The sequence below is a fragment of the Psammomys obesus genome, unplaced genomic scaffold (assembly GCF_907164565.1).
Source record: "Psammomys obesus unplaced genomic scaffold, mPsaObe1.curated_primary_1811, whole genome shotgun sequence".
In the NCBI taxonomy this organism is placed as follows: domain Eukaryota; kingdom Metazoa; phylum Chordata; class Mammalia; order Rodentia; family Muridae; genus Psammomys; species Psammomys obesus.
The window spans coordinates 23,299,728-23,323,943 of NW_026596039.1; the positions used below are offsets into that span (position 1 = coordinate 23,299,728).

Here is a 24,216-nt window from a genome sequence, read left to right on the forward strand (position 1 = left end):
TTTCTTGGTAATAGTCCGATTGCTTTCACACAGGGTCTTGCTATGTATCCCAGGCTAGCCTCCAACTTGGAAACCTCCCAATTGAGCCTCCACAATGTTAAGATTATAGGCACATTTCACTGGATATAGCTTGACTTTAACACTCTATTAACATTAACTCATTTCATGAAAGAAAATCACTAGAAAAAACGGGAACATGGGTACAAAGCTTGTTATCTAATAGTCCTAAACCAAATTCTTTTTTTTTTAATTTTTATTTTTTAATATTAATCACAGGTTATTTACTTTGTATCCCAGCCATAGGCCCCTCCCTCATTCACTCCCATTCCCATCCTCCCTCCCTCATCTCCTCCCTGTCTCTTTCCAAGTCCATTGATAGGGGAGGACCTCCTCCCCTTCCATCTGACCCTATTTATCAGATATCTTCAGGACTGGCTGCAATGTCCTCCTCTGTGGCCTAGCAAGGCTGTTCCTCCCTCGGAGGGGAGGGAGAGGAAAAGGAGCCAGTCACTGAGTTCATGTCAGAAATAATTCCTGTTCCTTTTACTAGGAAAACCCACTTGGATACTGAGCTACCATGGGCTACATCCGAGCAGGGGTTCTAGGTTATATCCATACAAGATCCTTGGTTGGAGAAACAGTCATAGAGGACTCCTGTGCCCTGATATATTTTGTCCTTGTGGTGCTCCTGTCCTCTCCTGTTCATACTAACTCCCCCTTTTATCATGATTCCCTGCACTCTACCAAAGATTTGGTTATGAGTCTCAGCATCTGCTTTGATACATTGTCAGATAGAGTCTTTCAGAGGCCCTCTGCAGTAGGCTCCTGTTCTGTTTTTGTATATTCTATTTCCCATGTCCATCCCATTTGTCTTTCTAAGTGAGCATTGATCATCTTACCCCAGGTCCTCTTTCTTGTTTATCTTCTTTAGGTGTATAGATTTCAGTATATTTATCCTATCTATCGGTCTATATAAGTGAGTATATAACATGTGTGTCTTTCTGCTAATGGCCAACTGTTGGGCAGAGTGCATGGAATCTTATGAAAGAAGAGGGAAATAGTAAGATCTGGAGGAGACAGAAACTCCACAAGGAAAGCAACAGACGCAGAAATTTGAACACAGGGGTCTTCCCAGAGACTCATACTCCAACCAAGTACCATGCATGGGGATTGATCATCTTACCCAGGGTCCTCTTTCTTGTTTATCTTCTTTAGGTGTATATATTTTAGTATATTTATCCTATCTTATAGGACTATATAAGTGAGTATATACCATGTGTGTCTTTCTGCTCCTGGGATACCTCACCCAGGATGATCATTTCTAGATCCCACCATTTGCCTGCAAATTTCATGATTTCTTTGTTTTTGATTGCTGAGTAGTATTCCATTGCATAAAAGTACCATAATTTCTGTATCCATTCCTCTGTTGAGGGACATCTGGGTTGTATCCAAGTTCTGGCTATTACAAATAAAGCTGCTACAAACATGGTTGAGCAAATGTCCTTGTTGTGTACTTGAGCATCTTTTGGATATATGCCTAGAGTGGTATAGCTGGATCCTGAGGAAACGCTATTCCTAATTGTCTGAGAAAGTGCCAGATTGATTTCCAAAGGGGTTATAACAGTTTACATTCCCACCAGCAATAGAGGAGGGTTCCCCTTTCTTCACAATTTCTCCAGCATGTGCTGTCACTTGAGATTTTAACTTTTGCCATTCTGACGGGTGTAAGGTGAAATCTCAGGGTTGTTTTTATTTGCATCTCTCTGATGGCTAAGGATGTCGAGCATCTCTTAAGTGTTTCTCTGCCATTCTATATTCCTCTACAGAGAATTCTCTGTTTAGCTCCGTACCCCATTTTTTAATTGGATTGCTTGGTTTATTGCTTTTTAATTTCTTTAGTTCTTTATATATTCTGAATATTAGCCCTCTGTCAGATATAGGGTTGGTGAAGATCCTTTCCCAGTCTGTAGGCTGTCGTTTTGTTTTGATGACAATGTCTTTTGCTTTACAGAAGCTTTTCAGTTTCATGAGGTCCCATTTATCCATTGTTGCTCTAAGAGCCTGTGCTGTTGGTGTTCTGTTCAGGAAGTTGTCTCCTGTGCCAATGAGTTTCAAGGTCTTTCCTACTTTTTCTTCTAACTGATTTAGTGTATCTGTTTTATGTTGAGGTCTTTGATCCATTTGGACTTTAGTTTTTTGCAGGGTGATAAATATGGATCTATTTTCATTTTTCTGCATGTAGACAACCAGTTGGACCAGCACCATTTGTTGAAGATGCCGTCTTTTTTCCACTGAATGGTTTTGGCTTCTTTGTCGAAAATCAAGTATTCATAAGTGTTTGAGTTTATTTCTGGGTCTTCTATTCGGTTCCATTGATCTACTTTTCTGCTTCTATGCCAATACCATGCCCTTTTTGTTACTATTGCTCTGTAGTACAGCTTGAGATCAGGGGTGGTGATACCTCCAGATGATCTGTTGTTGTACAGGATTGTTTTGGAAATTCTGGGTTTTTTGTTTCTCCATATGAAGTTGAGAATTTTTCTTTCAACGCCCGTAAAGGATTGTATTGGTATTTTGATGGGAATTGCACTGAATCTGTAGATTGCTTTTGGCAGGATGGAAACCAAATTCTTAACCTCACCCAGTTCTCTTACAAATGATTGTTAATCAGTTATGAAGATGCTAGGAAAAGTTAATCACGTAACCAGATGAGCATTTTACATTACCGATACCTGAAGACTGGGTGGCAAACTTCAAAGATGTCCCTCACGATTTACCCAGTATTCACACATTTATATAATCTTTTCTTCCTCTAAGAGTAGGATGGACTTAGTAACCTATTGACAAAAAAAAAAAAAAAAAAGTATCAAATATAGCAGTAATGATAGGATGCCACTATGTAGCAACGTTATTAAAAATTGATGTTTCTGTTCCTGTGTTCTATGCTGGGACTCTTTCTTGTCTTCTTGCTTGTTCTGACAAAGTCAGCTCCCAAGTTGTGAGATGCTCTACAGGTACATATGGAAAAGAACAGAAAAGCCTCTGGCCACAGGCAGTCTGAGAAGAAATGAATCCTGCCAACCACCATCTGAACAAATTAGAAAGTGGATCCTTCGCAAAACTGCCCTTCCCCCAATCTTTTTACATTGCTTGAAATCAACCCAGGGTCCTGCCCATACTAGGTGGGTGCTCTACAACGTAGTACATCCTCAGCCTGTCCTACTTTTTCTTGTAAACACACTGATTAGGCTTTTTCCAAACTTGCTTACTGTTTTCCACATTACTAATTACGCTGGAGCTCAGTTCTTGGACTTCTCCTCTTTCACCCATGCTTGATCCCCAAGTGGTCTCCTCCAGACTTTACATATGCACCATCTACAAACTGACATATCCTAAATTATTTATAGTTTGGTCTTCTCTCCACAACTGTTCTTTAATATACACAACTACCTAGGAAGCATATTCTACTTGCACATTTAATAAGCACTGAAGTTCAAAATTAAAGCCTTGACTAACTTTAGCAAAATCTTACCACACACAGCCTCCTCTACCACCAGTCTTCCCCCTTTTAGTAGATGGTAACACCATGTTTTCAGTTGCACAGGCCTTAGCTCTGTTCCTTGTACCTTCTCTGTACCCCACTTCTCATCTTTTAGTTGTTGGTTTTACTTAAAAATAAAACCCAATTTCTTAAAAAAAAAAAAAAAATGTGCTGCTGCTATGTGGCTCACATGGATTACTGCAAAAATCTCCTAAACTGTCTTTCTGCCTTGAACCCTCAAATCTCTGTCACCATTATGAATAATCAGGTTATATGGTTGCTATGTTCAAAAACTCTCAAACTGTATTTTTCTCAGGTCAAAAGACAAAGTCCCAACAAAGTTCCCTGACTTCTCTGACCTCTGTATCTCTCCTCCAGCCTAATTCTAATTCAGCACATTAGCTGTTTACTTCCTCTGACACCCAGGTATCCTTTTTACAGACATTACTGCTATACCTGGTAATCAGAGTGCTCTTTCCTGAGTTATCCATACAGATTATTCCTTGGGTCTTCACTAGACGGCCACTTTTTTAAGCTTGCCTACCTCCAACCCCAATGTCTTTCAACCCTCTCCACAGTCCCTTTCTCTCCTTTTTCTCTGAAGTATTTATTGCTCACACACTGCATTTTGTCTTTTATTTTCTAACTCTATCCTTTAGAATGTAAGCACCAAAAGAGACATGCATTTAAAAAATAACTCTAGCAACCAATAGTATTCTCTCACTGATTTATGCCAATATGGCATAATAATGTGAATAATTTCAAAGGTACCAAAATATTACCAACACTGATTTACATTCTGACAAGTTTAACTCTGTAATTATATTCATAGTATTATTAAATTAAGTCAGTTTGTATTCTTCTGAATACATACATACTAATTAGAAGAGGAATCAGTTTAGAATCAGGCAATAAGCAACCAGATTGTTTTAAAAAATGATGTTCCAGGGCCAGAGAGATGGTTCAGTGATAAGTCATAAGCACCTGAGTTTGGATCCTTAGCACTCATAGAAAGCCAGCTACAGCTGTGCATGCCCTGAACATCAGCATTGGAGAACACAGAAAAAGAGCCCAAAAGCTCTCTTGGTCAGCCACTCTACCCCAAACTGTGAGCTTCTGGCTCAGAGGTAGATAGAAAGCCACACAGGAAGTCACCTCATGTGCTGTTTTGGCCTTATTATGTGTGCCTATAGGAACATGTAGCCACATACTCACAGGCATGTACCACACACATATACACTGCACACATATACAAAACAATAATTTTCTATTGATAATCCAAGATGGAAACTTTACATGCAATGTCACACTTAAAGATATTAAAGACTCGAAATTAAAAAGATAAACATTTTCAAATAATTTTTAAACGACTCTAAAATATTTAATTCTTTCATATTGAGCTACATCTTCTGCCAAAGACACCAATGTATATCCATCCATTTTCCAACGTAGACATTATTTTCAGTTTTCTTTTCCTAAAATATCAATGATAAAGAGAATACAGTATTTAGATGAAAAAACTAAATCCACAGTTAAATGCAAGACTTGACTAAGCTGAGCTAATTTTATAAAATTTTTACACTTGTGTTGTATAGTTACACATTTCCAAAAGTGCTTTCACACCTTCACTGTGATCTTCATACTGACACGCAGGGCAGACAGCATCACATCTTCCCATACTTCTCAAGTACACGTTATTTTTCAGATGGAAAAAGATATCTTAGGTTTAACTAGTTAGCTCAAGGTTACAAAGTTATATACAGTCAAGGTGAACTATAACTGACTATGCGTTTTTGTTTTAATTTAAGCCCACTGTTTTCTACCACAACATATTCCATTACTCAGTGACTAAGGGTATCACGGTGCAGGTCCACAAAGAGTTACTTCATCATCTTATCAGATTCCTAGGTGGAACAGAGATTTTCATATTCCTATTTATTATAAAATACATTGTAGACAGTACAAATGTATTAAAATCCTTATTTTAAAAAAATTAAAAATTCCAGGAAGTCATTCTTAAAAACTGAGTGTCCAAAGCAGGATAAACAAAAGCTTACATTTGCACACAGGGTCAACGCTTAATGGTTGCTTTCTCACACACAGGACCAGGATCTTAGAACTTCTGGACTGTCAAACAGAGACTAATACTAGAGCAAGCGCTTGGGGAAGGTATTTAACAGAAGCCATTCCAGCTCAATCATCTTATTACTATTAGAGCCTCTATCTCCAACTAAATATATTAGCAATCCTGGTTGAAACTAAGAATAATTATTTTTCCCTTCTCCCCAAAAACTTCAGTTCAAGTTCATATAAACAAATGTCTCCAGGACTCCTTTCATCCGGACCATTTCCTGTTCCAATTAATATTCTGAAGGAAGGATTCCTTGACCACTCCAATTTCAGGAACACCCCACAGCAAACCAAAACCAGGTCAAGAGCCAAAAGACCCCCAAAAGCACATATTATGTAAGATTGAAAGCTTGGTTCTTCCCATCAGAAGAGCCCGAGGCACCTTATACCCTGTTAAAACCCCTCTTAGTGGAAATCAAGATTTACTTCTAAACTCAGTCAGTCTCTATCTAATCTTAACTCAGAAGCTATTAATTTAAATGCTCAAACTACAATATGGCTACAAATCTACTGAACAGTAAGCCCACATGAAATTCCTGCAATACAGCTCAGGCATCAAGAGCCATTCAGTTCTAGAACCAGACAAGGTGAACTAAAAACTAAAAGTAGGCACAAGTAGGTAAAACGAAAAGTTTCTGAACACAAGGCTTTGACTTTGTTGCAAACCACGTGCTTCTACATGTACTCTGTTCTTTCTCCCCTTTCTCTGCCAATACTAAGAGACTGGCATAAAATACCAGATTTTATTTTAGCTCCTTCAAGAGCCCATAATTCCACTGGACATGGTGGCATATGCCTGTTATCTCAGTACTTCCTGAGACAAGAGATTACATGTTCAAGATATACTTGGGATATATAATGAACTCCAGGCAATCCTAGCTACAAAGTGAGACTCTGTAGAAAGAAAGCAAAGAAAATGAGAGAAAGTAAAGAACACATTAGTAGATGTGAAAACATAATGAAACTGTTCCCCCCCCCAAAAAAAGGAAAAACAAAACAAACAAACACAAAAAATGAAAGAAACAGAAAGAGGTTGATAGTCCTCCACAAATGAACAGACTCAATGACCTGTGGACTAACAGTTAAACAGTTTAACATATGTACAATTGACACTTAAAAGCAAAAAATGAGGCAATATTAGAAAAAAAATGGAGAAAAATCTCTATTTTTGATATTATGCACTTGCTGTTCTAAGAAGTTCAAGGAAGGCCTAGGAGAATAAACACAGATGCACATTCATACAAAAGGCCTATCACAAACTGCTAAAAAGGTGGCCAAATCATTTGTGCATTCCAAGGCTAAGAAAGTGTATTACAAATAGTAAAACCAAGAGATTATCACAGATTTCTCCTTTGAGAGAGGGAACGTAAGATTACTCCATGAGAAGAATTTAGTGTTTACTTAATTTCTAGATTTCAATGTTTTCTTTCACAAAATGATGATACTAAAACCTCTTATCAGGTTAAAGGGAGAATCAAATTATAAAAAGGATAACTCCTTTGTATGCTTGTAAATGGTAGTAAAGCCAACATGTTGGTTCCTCTCTCATCAATTCCTATATAGTCAATACAGAACCTCCTATGTAAAAGAAAAGCACGCCCTGAAGATTGGTCTTTTCACCGACAAACTTATTTTGGTAGGTAATGCTTGACTAGTACAAATAAAAAGGTCAATACTGGCAATTCAAGAAGCATACGTACCTTGGTTTCCTAATAGCAGTAAGATAATAAAGCTGTATTTGATATTCTATAATATATATATATATTCAGAATCAACATGAACATTAACCCAAGACATGAATTAGGTAAAATTTAAAGTCAAATTTCTTCATGTTATTTTATTTTGGTCCATCTTCAAACACAAAGTTTTATATTTCAAAGTTTCAGAAACAAAGTATGTTATCTTCTTTAGTACTAACAACCAAACTTGCAATTTGTCAGTGTGAAACCTAAAAACAGCAACACTCTGAAAAAATAAAAGAACATAGCACATAGCAGAAAACAGTCAATTACTGAAATAAATAAAGGTAGCCATCACACCCTACAGGCCACATAAAGTAAGACAGCTAACAATCTAATCCACTGTTGACTTTTAAAAAACATCAGAGTGATTATTTTAAAGTAAAAACTTCTAAGGAATACTTAGTGTACATACTGATTAAAACCAAGTATGATACAACTGTCTATTAATTAAAAAAAGTGCACATTCCATTTTTTTATTTATAGTATATCTTGGGCATTCAGAAACTGAGAATATTTATTTCTTAGAAACAATATCTCTCAGGTTATTAAGCTTTCTTTCTTGTAATTATTCATTCTTTAGTGTAAAAAATGATTTTAAATGCACACTACTCTCTATTCTTCAAAATTTTCATTTTGGCTTATTCAATTCCAATAAAAACACTTGGTAAGAGCATTTTCCAACTTAACTTAAAGTGATTTGCCTATGATCACACATTATTGGAAGGCGGTGAAGTTAGAATTAGAACCTCAATCATAACACAGTTTCTTTTTTATTTTGGTACAGTACGGGCAGCTTTTGACAGGGTGGGAAAAAGAGATAGAAATCAAATCACTAAAGCTTCCATCACTAAAGCTTCCATGTAAATGGTACCTAAGTCATTTATCTGGAGGTGAAAGGTTAAGGATTGTTGGTTACAAGGAGCTATGTGTTCAAATTTGTAATCTATCTTGTACCTTCTCACTACTTCAGCACTCTTTTAAGAAAGGAATTCTTGGTAAATGTATTGCTTTACATGATAGAAACCCACGAACATGGCAATTAAACCAACAAAATAGAAGTAAGCATATTTTGGCTCATTATAAAAACATTAAAAAGCTTCAAAACACTAGAATACAACCAAGGTAGAAACCGTAATAGACATTATGATTGTCACCTCATATATCCACTACACCTGAGCAACAGCAACTCGGAGAACCGACTTTAGCTCAATGTTGGACCTACCTGCCATAAATTATTCTGAGATAAAAGGGAGTCAGGCTAGTCATATACAAGATTTTCCAGTTATGTCTGTGCTTTTAGAAGGAAATCAGCCTGTTTCATACTTTAGAGCAGTGGTTCTCAAGCTGTGGGTTATAACCCTTTTAGGGGCTGCATATCAGATATTTACCTTATAATTCAGAGCAGTAGCAAAATTACAGTTATGAAGTAGCAATAAAATAATTTTATGCTTGGGGCCACCATAACATGAGAAACTGTATTAAAGGGTGGCAGCATTAGGAAGCTTAAGAACCAGTGCTTTAGATCATAGGGTTCTTTCTTATGCCAAGTGGACTGGACCAATGGAAAGAATCCTGAATCTTCTGAGTCTGCATTAATGCATTTACTGACTAACCTAGAAGCCTACCTTGCCTCTACTTCCAGGTGTGTTAAATTTATTGATTTCCTTATTGTATAAGGCTACCTGAACTGGAATTTTTTCTTTAATATTTAATGTTGTAACTAGAAAAGAGATTAGCTGACATAAAATAAAAGGCATCTGTGAAGCAAAACATTCTCTCAACTGTTAAAAAAAATAAAGATACTATTAATAAAGACAGAGATTAAATTATAGAACAAACTTTGGAAAAGAAATGGAACAGCTCTTTGCTTTTTTTATAGCTGTTATTTTTCTTTGATTTAGATATTTCTGGAAGACATGGAAGGAGGCAAGATTGTGAGGGAGACCTGTTGTTATTCTATGCTGAATGACAACAGCTACAAATGAATGGAGGCAACAACTGGGCAGCCTGAAAAAAATCTTTATTAATGTTCACAATCAGTCCTGGGAAAATTAAATTATGCTCCCTTAACCTTGGTTTTGGGGGTAGTTTTTTTTTTTTTTTTTTTTTTTTTTTGTTTTGTTTTGAGGCAGAGTTCTCACTATGTAGACCAGGCTGGTCTAGATCTCACAAAGATCCACCTGCTTCTGCTTCCCTAGTGCTGAGATCAAAATCATGTGCCACTACACCCCTCTGGCATTCATTTTTTAGGATAAAATCCTGGATAGTCAAATACAGAGAATGCTTCTAAGCTGTAAATGATTCTATAAGAGAGAAGACTTAAAAAGACATTAAACAGGAAGAAAAGCCTTCAATTCCAAATTGCATTAGTTTTTGCTATCTCCAACATCTACTCTTCCTATTGTCTTTGCCTCCATCCATATATGACATTTGTCTGTTACTTGATCCTCCCTTATTGTTTCCTTGTGTGCTGTGTTCACTCTCCTGGCTCCTTTTACTGCAGAGCCTGGAGGTAGAATAAATATCCGATGTCCATTCCACACATTTCTGAAAACATACAATTTGGATTCTACTGTCACAAGACTATTGCTGTTGCAATTACTTATCAAATGTTCTACTTACTTCTTCAAGGCTATAGCTGCTTCCACCATTATCATTGTCTCCTCCCCAAATCCCTGATTTGGTATTCCCTGATGGTCTCTCGTCCCATGAGCCTATTCCAATCTTATTTTAGCCACTAACTCAAAGCTTAAGCTGAGTTAATTTTAATTCCAATATTATTTTAGCCCCTTATACCCATGGTCAAACTTAAATTGTGTTGACTTTAATGAATGCAACTGTGTAACACCATCGAGCACCAGGCATTATTAGTTCACCCCCTTTATTTACTTGCTTACTTATTATTTATTTACTTACTTACTTATTCAGCTTGTTTTACTGAGACACTGTGTAGTCCAGGGTGAACTCGAATGTGCAGTTCTGTCTCACCCTAAGTGCTAAAATGACAGGTGCCACACCTGCTTAGCCTACTGCTACCACTTTTCCCCTTCTCAATCTCTTTTGTTGTCTTCCTTAGTCATCACTTACCTAAGGTTAAATCCCTATTCAACCATTTATTGCTTCCCTGTCTGTTGTTTTTTTTTAAAACAAAATCCCAATCATTCAATTCTACCAATAAAGAATCAGGAGCCAGATGTAAGGGTGAAAGCCTACTAGCTCAGAGAGGCAGAGAAAGCAACCAGCTGACCTTCCTACTCAGCCAACATCCCAGAAGGAAAAAAAAAATCCTCATTACCCAGCTCACATCTCAGAAGGCAAAAGCCCTTCCACACGGTGTCTTAAATAGCCTTTAAACTGTATGTCTCCTTTCTACTTCCCGTTTGTGTCCCTATCTGTCCTCTGGGCTTCCTCTCACTCGCTAATGTTTTTTCCTATGTTCATTTCCTGCCAACCTGTTACTTGCTCCACCCACTAAACTAGGGTTAACTTTACTTAATCCTGTTTACAGAAAGCTCTTGGAATAAAGGTGTGTGCTAGGGCTGAGCCACACAAGAAACAGGTTTTTCCAGTTCACAATGTCAGGGTTCACAATGGAATCAAATATCCTGCAACATCTGTCTTGCACAAAACCTCAACAAATTTTCCTCCTTGATACTTTGTCAATTTTGGTTGGCTAAAACTTGTACCAACCCAATTCCTTGCCCATTCCATGTTGGTACTTGACTACTGTATACCCTTTGTTCTTCAGTCTGCCATTTCTTCCTCTCCAATTCTCATTTTCATGTGCTGACCCTATTTACTGAGAAATAAAGAAGCAATACAACTTCTATAAGCTCATAAACACATCTAACTACATCTGTGCCCAAATACCCTCATCTCTTTCATTACTGGCATCAGCTGTTTATGGTCAGAGATGGCCCAGTCTTCTATTCACACACTCAACTCCACTCCCTATCAAATTTTTCCTTACTCAGCTCCTATAAACATGCCTGGTTTCTATCTAAAAAACCAGATTTTTTTCCCACCCTTTCATTCTCTCTACTACCACTTCTTCAGCAAAATTTCTCAGGGTGCTTTCTGCTCATTTCTAACTTCTCCCCCCCTTACTCTTAAATTCATCCCAATCAGATCCCCCACTATCATTACTATCTTATCCAACCTGTTCTTATTAGAATACTATCTCCACATTGCCAAAAATAATAATCAATTACCAGTCCTCTTTTACCTGTCAACAGTATTAGACAGCAGTTTTGTCCTCCCTCTTTTGGAATACTTTCTTCTCTAGTTTCCAGGACACTTCAATCAGGTCCCCCTAAGTTTCTTTTCTGGCTCCTTACTACCCAACTTTTAAATGCTGCTAAGTGCCTCTCAGTCTTGGGACCTCAGATCTCTACCCTTTCTCCCCTGTGAAGCCTGCTGATCTGATCTCTTTCAATTCTTAAAATTAAAATTCCTAGTTCATTTCCTTGGTTTCAAGATACAGACATCTGCAGTTTTTTTTTTCAATTAGATACCTAGTACGTATCCTAACATTACTTTGTCCAAAACTTTTCTCCTCCAAAATATTTTCCTTCAGTTTTACCCATTACAGCAAACTCTATCCTTCTGGTAATTATACCAAAAATTCCATACTATCCTTAACCTCTTATTTTCCCTCACTATCTGCCCCTTCTTTCTCACCCTGTTAGGAACTCTGTTGACCTTATAACTTTATAAACTCTACTGCCTGATCTAAGTTAGAGCCTTTCACCTAGATGGATACAGCAGCCTTCTAATGTTATTGCTCACCTCTGGTCATTCCCCAAAAGTGGAAAGATTTTTTTAAGTCTAGTCATATCTATCACATCTAATCACTATTCACATCTAATCTAATCACTGTTCACATCTATCCTTCCATATCCCTTAGACCAAAAGCTAACATCCACACAGTCACCTTCTAAAATTTTGCTTGACCTAACTACCATCCACAGCCACCACCTTTCTGAGTTCATCCTCTATTACCATCACTCCATTTCAATGATAGGTTCTGTTTAATTACCTCCAGCATGCTCCAGTGCTAGGCCTACAATACCTTGTACTGTCTGCATACATCATTCCCTGATGAACTTTATGCTGATTAAAAGTCACTTTGTCAGTGACTTTTCCTAAATAAGGTCTGAAAAAGTAAGTGCAACTTTCTCCACACTCTCCTTTCCTTCCTATTCTTCTTCATTGCTTACCATCAAACATGCTTTATGTCTTTTTAGCCTTGTGGTTGCCTCTAAAATATAAGTTTTATGAAGATAGGAATTTTTGCCTATTTTGTTCATGGTTTATTTCCAGGACATACAATAGTGATTAATATTTTATAGTAATACACATATTTATTTAACAAATAAATACAATCATAGCCCTCTTTCAAAATGAAATTATCTACAAAACCAAGATTATATTGAAAGGGGGCACAGAAATCTCTCAGTTTTTTAATTTTATAAACCCAGCTAATTAATGGCACTTAATGCAGGTTCAGAACTACTAACCAGCCTTTTCTATTATTTAGCCACCTGGAACTCTTAAATATGAATTACCCAATCACAGATACTGCTATTGCAATGTAAAATGGACCAAGAAACCATCTTTTGTTCTTTGTACAGGCTTGTTTATATATCTTCATTATATTTACTATAAGATTATATGCTTTTAGGGGGCTGGCGAGATGGCTCAGAGTTAAGAATACTCACTGCTCTTCCGGAGGACCTCAGTTTGATTGCCAGCACCTACGTGGCAGCTCACAATCATCTGCAACTACAATTTCAGAGTATCCAGTGCCCTTTCCCAGCTTCTACAGGCACCAGGCATGCACATGGGGCACACACATACCTTCAGGCAAAATATCTATACACTTAAAACAGAAATAATACAATTAAAAAAAAGAGTATATGCTTTTTAAGCCTGAGGTTAGAATGACAGATATGGCTAAAACAGGATGATCCAGAAACTTTTCTGGGGCAAGGGGACAGTTGTGTATATTGACAATGGTAATGACTGCAAAACTTGTGATAAAATTTGGTATAATATATAAACATAATGAATAGATGTAAGCACTGTTGTAATCTGAGAAAATGTGCAGACTGCATCTTGTGTCACTGTTTTCACACTGTACTAGATGATGTAAAATGTTAGCGCCAGGATAAGGATAAAGCAGGACCTCTCTGATCGAGGTATCAACTTCCTGAGGATTTGTAAATGCTTCAAAAAGGGTAAGATTTGAACACAATAACAGAACCATTAGAGGAGTATGAATATAAACACAAACTAATGTAGCATCTCAAGACTTTCAATCTTCCTGTCCTTTTGCTTCAGTCCCTCTAAAAGCAATTACTCCTTTTTTACTCATAGTCTTTATGAAGTTGATGCATATTGAAATGTGTTTTACTGTGTGCATGTATATGTACAGTCACACATATACAATTAATTTTCTTATAATAATACTGTCCTGTCATAAACATTTCTATGGCTTTTTTCCCCTAAAAACAAACAAACCAAAAAGGTATGAAAAGTGGAGGCAGGCATAGTGGTAGATCAGGAGGCCACGGCAGTCACAGCTTTCTGAGTTCATGAGCAGTCAGGTCTACACAGTAAGCTCCATGTCAATCAGGGGTACATTGGGGAAATACTGTCTCAAAAACCAAAAAAAAACAGGGAAAAGAAAAAAAAAAGGAAGGAAGATGTTTAAAGATGTCCAAAGGAGTAGCACTGATGCTCCATATCTTGCTTTTTATGGCTATACAACACCTCACTGTGTAGACGTGCCATTATTTTTAACCAGATCATATTAAGAATCATTTATGGCTTTTGATAATATAATTAATACTATAATGAACAAAGGAAATTGCCTTAAATGACTGAATTAAAAGGCACAAACATGTATCATTTTATTAAGTCAACTCATTTTCCAAAGAAGAACACATGCTTATATTCATGCCCACAGTACAGAAGAGGAAGTCTGCATACTCTTGCCAATACTTTTTTTTTAAGGTTTATTTATTTTTATGTATATGAATGCTCTATCTGCATGTACACCTGCATGGGAGCAGAGGGCATCAGATCACATTATAGATGACTGTGAGCCACCATGTGGTTGCCGGGAATTGAACTCAGGTCCTCTGTAAAAGCAGCCAGTGCTTTTAACCACTGAGCCATCTCTTCAGCCCTCCATTACTTCTTAATTTTTGTTAAATTTGTTAAGTGAAAAAATGCCCTTGCTTAAATCTGTACTTTGATACTAGTATTAACTATTTTGTTTCCTTGGTTTGGTTTTGTGCTCTTTGAGACCAATTCTCTGTAGCCAAGACTAGCCTCTAACTCACAATCCTCTCGCAGGGACCTTATGCTGGGATTAAAGACATGTACCACCATGCCTAGCTCAGAATAATTTCGAAGAACCTTTATGTGTGTCAAGCATTCTTTTGAGACCTTCATGTATATTAACTCATCTAATTCTCATCACATTCCTTTGTGGAAGTATTAATATTTCAATTTTATTGGTGAGAAAACTGAACCACAAGGTAGTTTTTAAAAACTTGATATTTAAGATTACACTTCAAGTGAGAAAATGTACAAACCCAAGCATTCTTATCCTGAGATCTAAACATGAAACAGTATCTTAAAGCTTTTTTGCTTTCAGCTGGTAAGGTGACTCAATGGATAAAGGTGCCACCAAGTCTAATGACCTGATTTCAATCCCTGGAATTCATAAAGTAAGAGACAGCTGATGTCCACAAGCTGTTCTCTAACCTATAAACACACACACACAGAGAGAGAGAGAGAGAGAGAGAGAGAGAGAGGGAGGGAGACAGAGAAAATATTTTCTTAAATTTTTTTAGCTTTCGATGAAACTTTTCCTATGTTTAAAAATCATGTGTACTTCTTTTGACATGAAGTGCATGTTTACGGTTTCTGCCATTTTTCTGTTGGCTCTTTTTCTTTACTCTTATTAATTTATAAGCTATCTGCAGTATCAGAAAAATGAGCCTTTTGTAATGATGCTACTCTTCCACAAAGTTAAAACATAAATGTACCTTGAACTCTAGCCATTTCTACTCCTATGTATTTATCTAAAAAAAATTCCATTATCTATAATAGATTGATATACTACTGTTCATAGTAGCAATACTTGTAAATAAAAATTTAAAGAACTCCAAAGTCAACAAATGAATGATAAACAAATTTTGCTGTATATGTATCACGAAACTTTACTATTCAACAATTAAAAAATAATGCATTGGCAAGCATAATGATGCACCCTATCCTAGCTAGTTTTATATCGTTTACAAAAGCTAGACTAATTTTAGAAGAGGGACCCTCAATTGGGAAAACACCTCTACCAAACTGGCCTCTGGACAAACCTGTGGTGCATTTTCTGGATTGACAATTGATATGGGAAGGCCTAACTGACTGTGAGCAATGCCACGCTAGGGCTGGTAGTCCTCAGCACTATAAAACAAGCAAGCAAGCAAGCAAGCAAGCAAGCAACAAGAGGCTGAGCAAGCCAGTAATCAGCATCCCTCCATGGTCTCTGCATCAATTCCTACCTTGCCTGAGTTCCTGCCCTGACTTTCCTTCACGATGGATTACAAACTGTACAATGTAATAAGCCATTTCCTCCCCAATTTGTGTTGGTGTTTCATCACAGCAAAAGAAGCCCTAAGACACACCCTGTAATTTATGCACTGTGAGTTGCTGTAAGAAGAGTGTGAGCCCAACCTTGACCACACAGTGCCAGACTGTGCAACACATGAGACAAACACCAATAACAAAAGAAAGAAATCACTGAGAGAGAACAGAGAAAAACCGGAAGCTGATTATGGCAAGTGAAATAAGCCAGAGCTCTCCTCCCCAAATTATGTAGCATCTGACTGATTACTTACATATAAAACTCCAGAAAATGCAAAACAACCAAGTGGCAAAAGGCAGGTCAATGGTCTGAGGAGGCAGGATATGGGTATGTGAAGAGGAATGACGGAAAGATTTCATTTAGATGTTTCTGGATATGGTAGGCTTATTTACAATCCTGAATATAAAGGTTTCCAGGCACTAAGAGATACCTCTGCCAAAATTTATTAAATTGTATCCCTTAAATATATGCACTTTACTGTTAACTATACCTCAATGAAGCTATTAAAAACACAGGACTCTTAATATATTCTCTTGTAAGAAAGCATGATACTTCATTTCACTGACCTCATTTATATTCATCATATGCAACACAGCAAATGTAAGTTACTGCTTCTAATTGTGCTTTGAACCATCTTCTACTTCTCTTCAGTGTTACAGTTCAATTTGACAAGGAGTGCCCTGATTCTCAGAAACTAATTTTTTGTTTATGTATGTTATGTATATGGGTGTTTTGTCTGCATGTACATCTGCACACCAGAACGGGGCACTGGAGTCTATAAGAATTACATGAGACTAGTTATAGACAGTTGTAAACCATAATGTGGGTACTGAGAATTGAACCCAGTACCTCAGAAAGAATAGCCAGTGCTTTTTCTTTCCCTTTTAATTATTACTATCATTTATTACAATTTATTCAATTTGTATCCTGGCTGTGGTCCCCTCCCAAAACCACTCTCCCTCCCTCTTCTCCCCCTATGCTTCTTCCCTAGTCCAATGAGAGGGAGGTCTTCCTCCCCTTCTATCTGACCCTAGACTATCGAGTCTCATTAGGACTGGTCTTTGTCTTCCTCTGTGGCTTGGCAAGGCTACACTCCTACCCCCAGGGGAAGGTGATCAAAGAGCCTGCCACTGAGTTCATGTCAGAGACAACCCCTGCTCCCCTTTACTAGGGAACCCACTTGGAGACTCAGTCTATGGGCTACGTCCGAGCCAGGGGTTTAGGTTCTCTCCATGCATGGTCCTTGGTTGGGGTATCAGTCTCTTCAGGACCACCAGGACCCAGGTTTTTTGACAACCAGTGCTTTTAACCACTGGTTAAAAGTCCCAGAAACTAACTTTTTTGTTTTGTTCTTGTTTTTGGAGTCAGGGTTTCTCTGTGTAGCCCTGGCCACCTGGAACTCACTCTGTAGGCCAGGCTGGACTCAGAGATTAGCCTGCTTCTGCCTCCTGAGTGCTAGGATTCAAGGCGTGAACACCAAGACTGACTGGCGAATCTACATTCTTACCAATCATTTTCAGCTAAATTTCAAAAGTCAACTGTATTGGCTGGCTTCATGTGTCAACTTGACACAAGCCAGAGTCATCAAAGAAGGAGCCTCAATTAAGGAAATGCCTTCATGAGATCTAGCTATAAGATATTTTCTCAATTAGTAACCAAGGGGGAAGGGCCCAGCCCACTGTGGGTGGTGCCATGCCTGGGCTGGTGGTCCTGGGTTCTTTAAGAAAGTAGGCTGAGCAAAGCATGGGAAGCAAGACAGTAAGTAGCATCCTCCATGGCTTCTGCAACAGCTCCTGCCCTGCTTGAGTTCCTGTCTTGACTTCCTTTGGTGATGATCAGCAATGTGGACATGTAAGCTGAATAAACCCTTTCACCCCCAACTTGCTTTTAGGCTAAGGTGTTTCATCGAAGCAACAGAAACCCCAACTAAGACACCAACCAAAACAACTTTCTGGTTTTGGCAAACACTGTATAACTGAGGCAAAACGGAGAAATAAACTTAATGAAGAGACGAAGAAACTACCATCATCATCCAATTCTTCTACCTTAGATCCATTTGGCTTTCGTAGTTACTGATGGACTCACTAACACAACATGTAACATCTGCTGTCTATCAGACACTGTTAAAGTGTTGGGGATAAAATAACAAGAAACAGGGCTCTGTGATAATTAAGACAACTTAAGAATTTACCCTCAAAATCACAGGCTGACTTTAGAAATTAAAATTGTGTGTACTTAACAATAAAATTATGTGAGAATAGCTTTTATTTGTAGCCTATATTGCAGTGCCAAAAAGGACTTTGAACGAAGTTTCCTGGAAAACTACTAGAGCACACTAGTATTTAGCTCTCATTAAGATATAATGTATTCAGTAATAAAAATATAACCACACAATTAAGTGGCTTATCCAGTGACTGATTACCCAGCTGTCCTTAGTACAATTACATTAATATATGCTGGACATTTGGCTTCTAAATATGAGCAAATGAATATTGTGCTGTAAGACAGTATGACACAGGATTACACGCCTAGTTCTCAATGTATTTTTCTAGTAGAGGTATGCTCAGCAAATTCACACAAGAATTTTCTTTTTAAATTTTAACTAAAATAGTAACTGTAGAAAAGCAATTTGCATTGCAGAGAACCCCGCTTCCACCCAGAAGCAGCAGCAACAAGATCTTCTCATAATGGAAGTTGCTAGTTTCACTAAAGGCGAAGAGACCTCTGATACTGGTCCACGCTTCCCTTGAGTAAAAGTCAATCAATAGATGGTAATGCTGGTTTGACCTTAAGGCATGCTAAGTGGTGACTACCCCCATGTATGGCAAAGACTATACAGAGAGTAGAGACGATACATTTTATTTTTTCACGAAATTACGTGCTTATACAAGTATGACAAAGTAAAAAAAAAAAAAAAAAAAAAAGACAAAGAAATTGGCATGTACAGAGAAAGAAGGCTCAGGAGGAAAAGCACATACTACAAAGTCCCTGACTACACACAAGGTAGAAGGAGAGAATCAACTCCTGCAAGTTGTCTTCTAACCACCACACACAGAGAGCATCTCTGTCCACCCCCACACCTACATAGTAAGTATATGTAACAAAAAAAAATTTAATTGGGGGAGGATGATTAAGAATATGGGGAAGAACTAAGCCTGGTAGCACAAACCCTAACTCCAGCTATTCAGGAAGCTGAAGCAAGAGGATCACAACTTTTTTCAGTATAAAGGTTAAGGAACAATAAGGCCCAACTTCAGAGACTGATAATCAAGAAGGTATAGACTTCCCTATTAATGTGCGATATTAGATAAAGTCATAAATGTTCAGAGTAAATGAAAGCAAATGACTAAGAGAAAGTTTTGGCAACTGGAATTATAGTTAAAGAAGAAAAATTTTAAAAGAAATAGTTTAAAGACCAGGTTAGAAGTGGAAAGCTCCTTAATGGAGTAAGCACTACTCAGTAGGCACTTTAGTGTACAATAAGAAACAGTTGCTCTATTTTCATTTAAACTGCTGGAAAGGTTTCCCTTAAGAAGCAATACTCCATAACAACATTCCTCTAACTTTCACTGTTGTCCCTACTTAATTCCTCTGGGAATGCAGGGTTTGCTTAATCCTCTATGTACCATTCAAGTTTGTATATTTCACAGAATTAAAGATCTGAGTCAGGAAGCACATTAGGCATCACCCATGTACCGAAGTCAAAAAGCACCACCACTATTGTACTGAAGTCCTTCTTCCTGCATGAACATGAAATGTTTTGATTACTGTGCAAGTATCTGCTCCAAGACATGATTTCTCTCTGATTATTGCCCTCTAGAAAATTACTAATGTCCTCTTTAAAAGATGGCAGAGAGAACTAAAAACCTAAGTTAATGCAATAAAGAAAATGATAATCAATGAAATGTGTTCTAGACAACAGACTTCAAATCAATGGTGCTGAAGTAGATGCTAACTATGGAGACGTCAAACCACAAACTACAGACAAAATAAGGAGCCATAATCAAGTAAAAACATTTTTTGCTTTATATATATATATATATATATATATATATATGAACATACATATGCAAACAAAAACACTAGTGTTTGCCCTCTAAATCTACTACTCAATTAATGCCTTAAAATCCTTAATTGTAGAGAACTATCTTGTCAAAAGCTATTCATCAAATTCAAATGTTTCAAATACTTTCTTAATACAGGCTGTTGTTCATTATTAAAAATAAGGTTAGGTGAGGATCCTGATTCTAAATTCTGCAAGACAGACACTGCTAAGAAATTTACTGTATGATGAAGAAAGCATCTTGAGGCATGTTATTGTGTGTGTGTGTGTGTGTCTATATACATGTGTGAGTATGGTATACGTACACTGGTATACATAACTATGAGAATGTAGAGATCAGAGGAGGACTCCTGGTCTCTTAACACTCTCTGTCTTGTTCATTTGCAACAGGGATTCTCACTGAACCTGGAGCTCCTCTCTCTCTCTTGCTAGACTGGCAGCCATGGAGTCTCCAGAGATCTTCATGCCTCCATGCCCTTCAGTGTTGGGGTTACCTTGTGAGCAAGATTTCATCACCTTGAGTGCTAAGATCTGAACTTTGATTCTCGTGTTTCACAGCAAGTACTTTTCAACTATTGAGTCATCTCTCTAGACCTTGCTGCTTTATTTTAACATAAACCTATTAAAATTCAAACTTTGGATAGGGCTTTTAATCAATTACAAGTCTACCTTTCTATGTTATTTTTCAGGACATACTTTTCTAGTTTGTTTACAAATATACAGGTCAAATGCTGTCCTTACTGGTCCCTACCTTTTGGCTATAAAATGAGAACCAAACAACATGACATATATAGAATATTTATGCCAATGTTCAGAACATATTAGAACTCTAATGAAGAGAGATATAATCATGAACATGTATTTGCCACAGCACTTCTGAGGTCTCTATCGGTATATCTACCCTGCTTTGTAATATTCTTTGTAAGCTCATGCTAATTCCTAATGATCAGAACCTTCTTTTGTAAATATGTTCAAGCATATAATAATCTGTTCAAGGAACCACTCCAAGTTTACTATTGTGTTAATAATATTACATGCAAAGACCTTTTTTCCAACACTATACATACTTCAGCAGCTAACATGCTTTATATGTAACAGGTGTTCCCACCAAAAGTTGTTTAATTACTTTTTCAAAACTCAGCCTGCATTTCTTGGTTTTGATAAATGCACCATTATATAAGGTGCTAACATTAGGAGATGCCAAGTAATGGGTATATGGCAAAAGGAATTCTTTATACTATTAAATTTTACAAAAAATATACAATTTCAAAATAGAACATTAAGGCTGGGCAGTGGTGGTGCTCTTCTTTAATCCCAGATCTCAGGAGGCAGAGGCAGGTGGATCTCTGAGATCCAGGCCAGCTTGGTCTACAGAGTGAGTTCTTCTAACCACCACACACAGATAGCATCTCTGTCTACCCCCACACCTACATAGTAAGTACATGTAACGAAAAAATTTTAATTGGGGGAGGATGATATATAAAGAGATCCTGTCTCAAAAATCAAAAACAACAAACATCTAAAAAAATTATGAGCATTTTCTACCTCTAACAAATTCTTTTTGTAAAACTCCCCAAATAATACAAATTTCTGTTAGGTATAAATTCATTCAGTGGCCCTATTACTTATTATCTATCTTGAACAGGACATATGAATGTCAATATATCTGATATTACCCCTACTGATCCTGAGTCACAAAACCAGATACATTTCAGTAAATAATAGTTATTCACAAATTTTATTTTTAGAAATGGAGGACTTAAAAAAAAAATGCAGTGGTGCACATCTGTAATCCCAGCACCCAGGGAGACAGAGGCAGACTGATCTCTGTGGCCTGGTAAGGCTGCTCCCCCATCAGGGGAAGGTGATTAAAGAACCAGCCACTGAGTACATGTCAGAGACAGTCCCTGTTCCCATTACTAGGGTTCCTCTTAGACACCGAGCTGCCATGGGCTACATCTGTGCAAGGGTTCTAGGTTATCTCCATGCATGCTCCTCACTCAGAAAGACAAACAGGATGGACATCAGAAGACGGAGAAAACAGGAAACAGGACAGGAGCCTACCACAGAGGGCCTCTGAAAGACTCTGCTCAGCAGGGTATCAAAGCAGATGCGGAGGCTCATAGCCATAGTGGGAGCAGCCTTGCCAGGCCACAGAGGGAGACAATGCAGCCAGTCCTGATAAGAACTGATAGACTAGGATCAGATGAAAGGTGAGGAGGACCTCCCCTATCAGTGGACTGAGGGAGGGGTATGGGGGTAGAAGAGGGAGGGAAAGTAGGATTGGAAGAGGATGTGGGAGGGGGTTACAGCTGGGATACAAAGTGAATAAACTGTAATTAATAAAAAATTTAAAAATTTTTTAAAAATTAAAAAAAGAAAAAACAAAACTTACTGAAAAAGTATCTTCTCCCTAAATCATTAAAACACTATAAAACCTACTTTTTGTTCAAAAATAAGTTTTTGTACAAATGTTTTTTTAAAGTATATTTTATTATTTATTAGGTTTGTTTTATTTATTATTTATTTTTAGGTACGTGTGTCCACTGTATCTGTGTGGGAGTATATGCATGTGTGTCTAAGTGGCCATAAGAGGGTATCAGATATTTTAGAGCTGTAGTTAGTTGTGAGCCACCTGACATGGGTGCTGGGAACTGAACTCAGGTCCTCTGTAAGGGCTCTTAATTGCTAAGCCATCTCTCCATTCCCCATCTGATTCCTATTGCTCAAAGCATTTATTCAGCAATCACATTTAAGTCAAGCTTAAAAAGATCTTTGATGTATGATATAAATTACTTCTACATTACTAGGATGAAAGTCTTACAAAAATACATACTTTTAAATGTTTATACCAAGGCTGATTATCTTTTTAATTAGGCAAATGAGAGTTTAGAAAAATGATAACTTTTATTTGCAATTTTTCTACCTCACTATTAACCAAGAATGTCATAAAAATTCTGCTAAAACTCATAACTACAAGCAAAGAAATACTAAAATGTCTAATATAGAGTTTTTCCCCTAAATCTTCTTTTGAGTAACAACAAATAGCTTCTGTACTTTAAATAATTTCTTTCAGGTATCCAATGTCTAATTTCTTTAAAAAAAAATTGGCTTTCCTTCTAAGAACAGTAGTACTGGATCAGTACTATAAACAGAAGTGCTACTGTCAAAGAATTGATCTAATAATAAAAAATGCTAAAGCCACTTGTCTTATAAAAAATTACTGCCAAATGCTGCCAGACCCTGCTTTTTGTCCTTCTGGGCCGCTAGCCAGATACTAATCATTTTTAGACCCTTTCTAATTTTTAGTACACAATATGATATACTATACTACATCTAAACCAAACAGTATTTTAAATGAATGTTCTCTGTTGTGGGACATTAATATTTACTATTGATTTATTCTTTAGTTAAGCAGTGGTTATTCCTAAACAAGCTGTATACCCAAATCAACAGAGACTAGGATTATTTTAATTAACCTAGAGCACAATGCTGGGCAATGATTACTTCATCCTAAACCTCCAAACCCTCATAGTTTCCTATCATCCAGATTTTACCCATTATACTTGCTTTTAGTCATCTTAGGTCCAATTCATTTATCCATGTGGTATCAAGTTCTCTCCTGCCAACCTCTGCTCCTACTCTCCTGCTTCCTCTATCTTCCCTCCTCACCAAAATGTCCACCCTATCCTCTTCATTGCACAGCATTGTGGCTGGTTGTTTTAACTGACAATATAAGAACAAATGGTGGCATGCCTACACAAACTTGAGACAGGTGATGCTTAGAATGAGCATCACAATGCAATGTCAGGATTGAAACCAGATAGCAGGGTAGAGAAAACAGTATTTGAATGAAAAAGAATTGTATACATTCCAAAAGAACATTATACCAACAGTTCTCTAAAATTCATCTCAGGTTCTGACATATGTTTGCATGTTCAGTCTATTACACATATGCATGGGGACACACATGCACATTCACATTTATATGCACACACTCACATATGCACATACATACATTACATATATAATTAGTCCTTCATATTTACTGGTTTCACACTGAGGATTCAACCAACCCACGATT

The 24,216-nt window shown here is 37.3% G+C and overlaps 1 protein-coding gene across 6 annotated transcripts in view; it reads right to left on the reverse strand.

The window, feature by feature from the left end:
• The window catches only part of Glce (glucuronic acid epimerase), a 73,147-nt gene that overhangs the window by 41,703 nt on the left and 7,228 nt on the right, over positions 1-24,216 (reverse strand). For 3 of the 6 annotated variants that reach the window (XM_055622220.1, XM_055622218.1, XM_055622219.1), the window contains one exon: positions 2,733-2,837. The exons of 2 other annotated variants lie outside the window; for them this stretch is intronic. The gene's annotated coding sequence lies outside the window, so the exon portion shown is untranslated. Of the gene's footprint in view, positions 1-2,726; positions 2,838-24,216 lie in introns of all 6 variants that reach the window. One more of the 6 variants, XM_055622221.1, reaches the window with a different exon arrangement.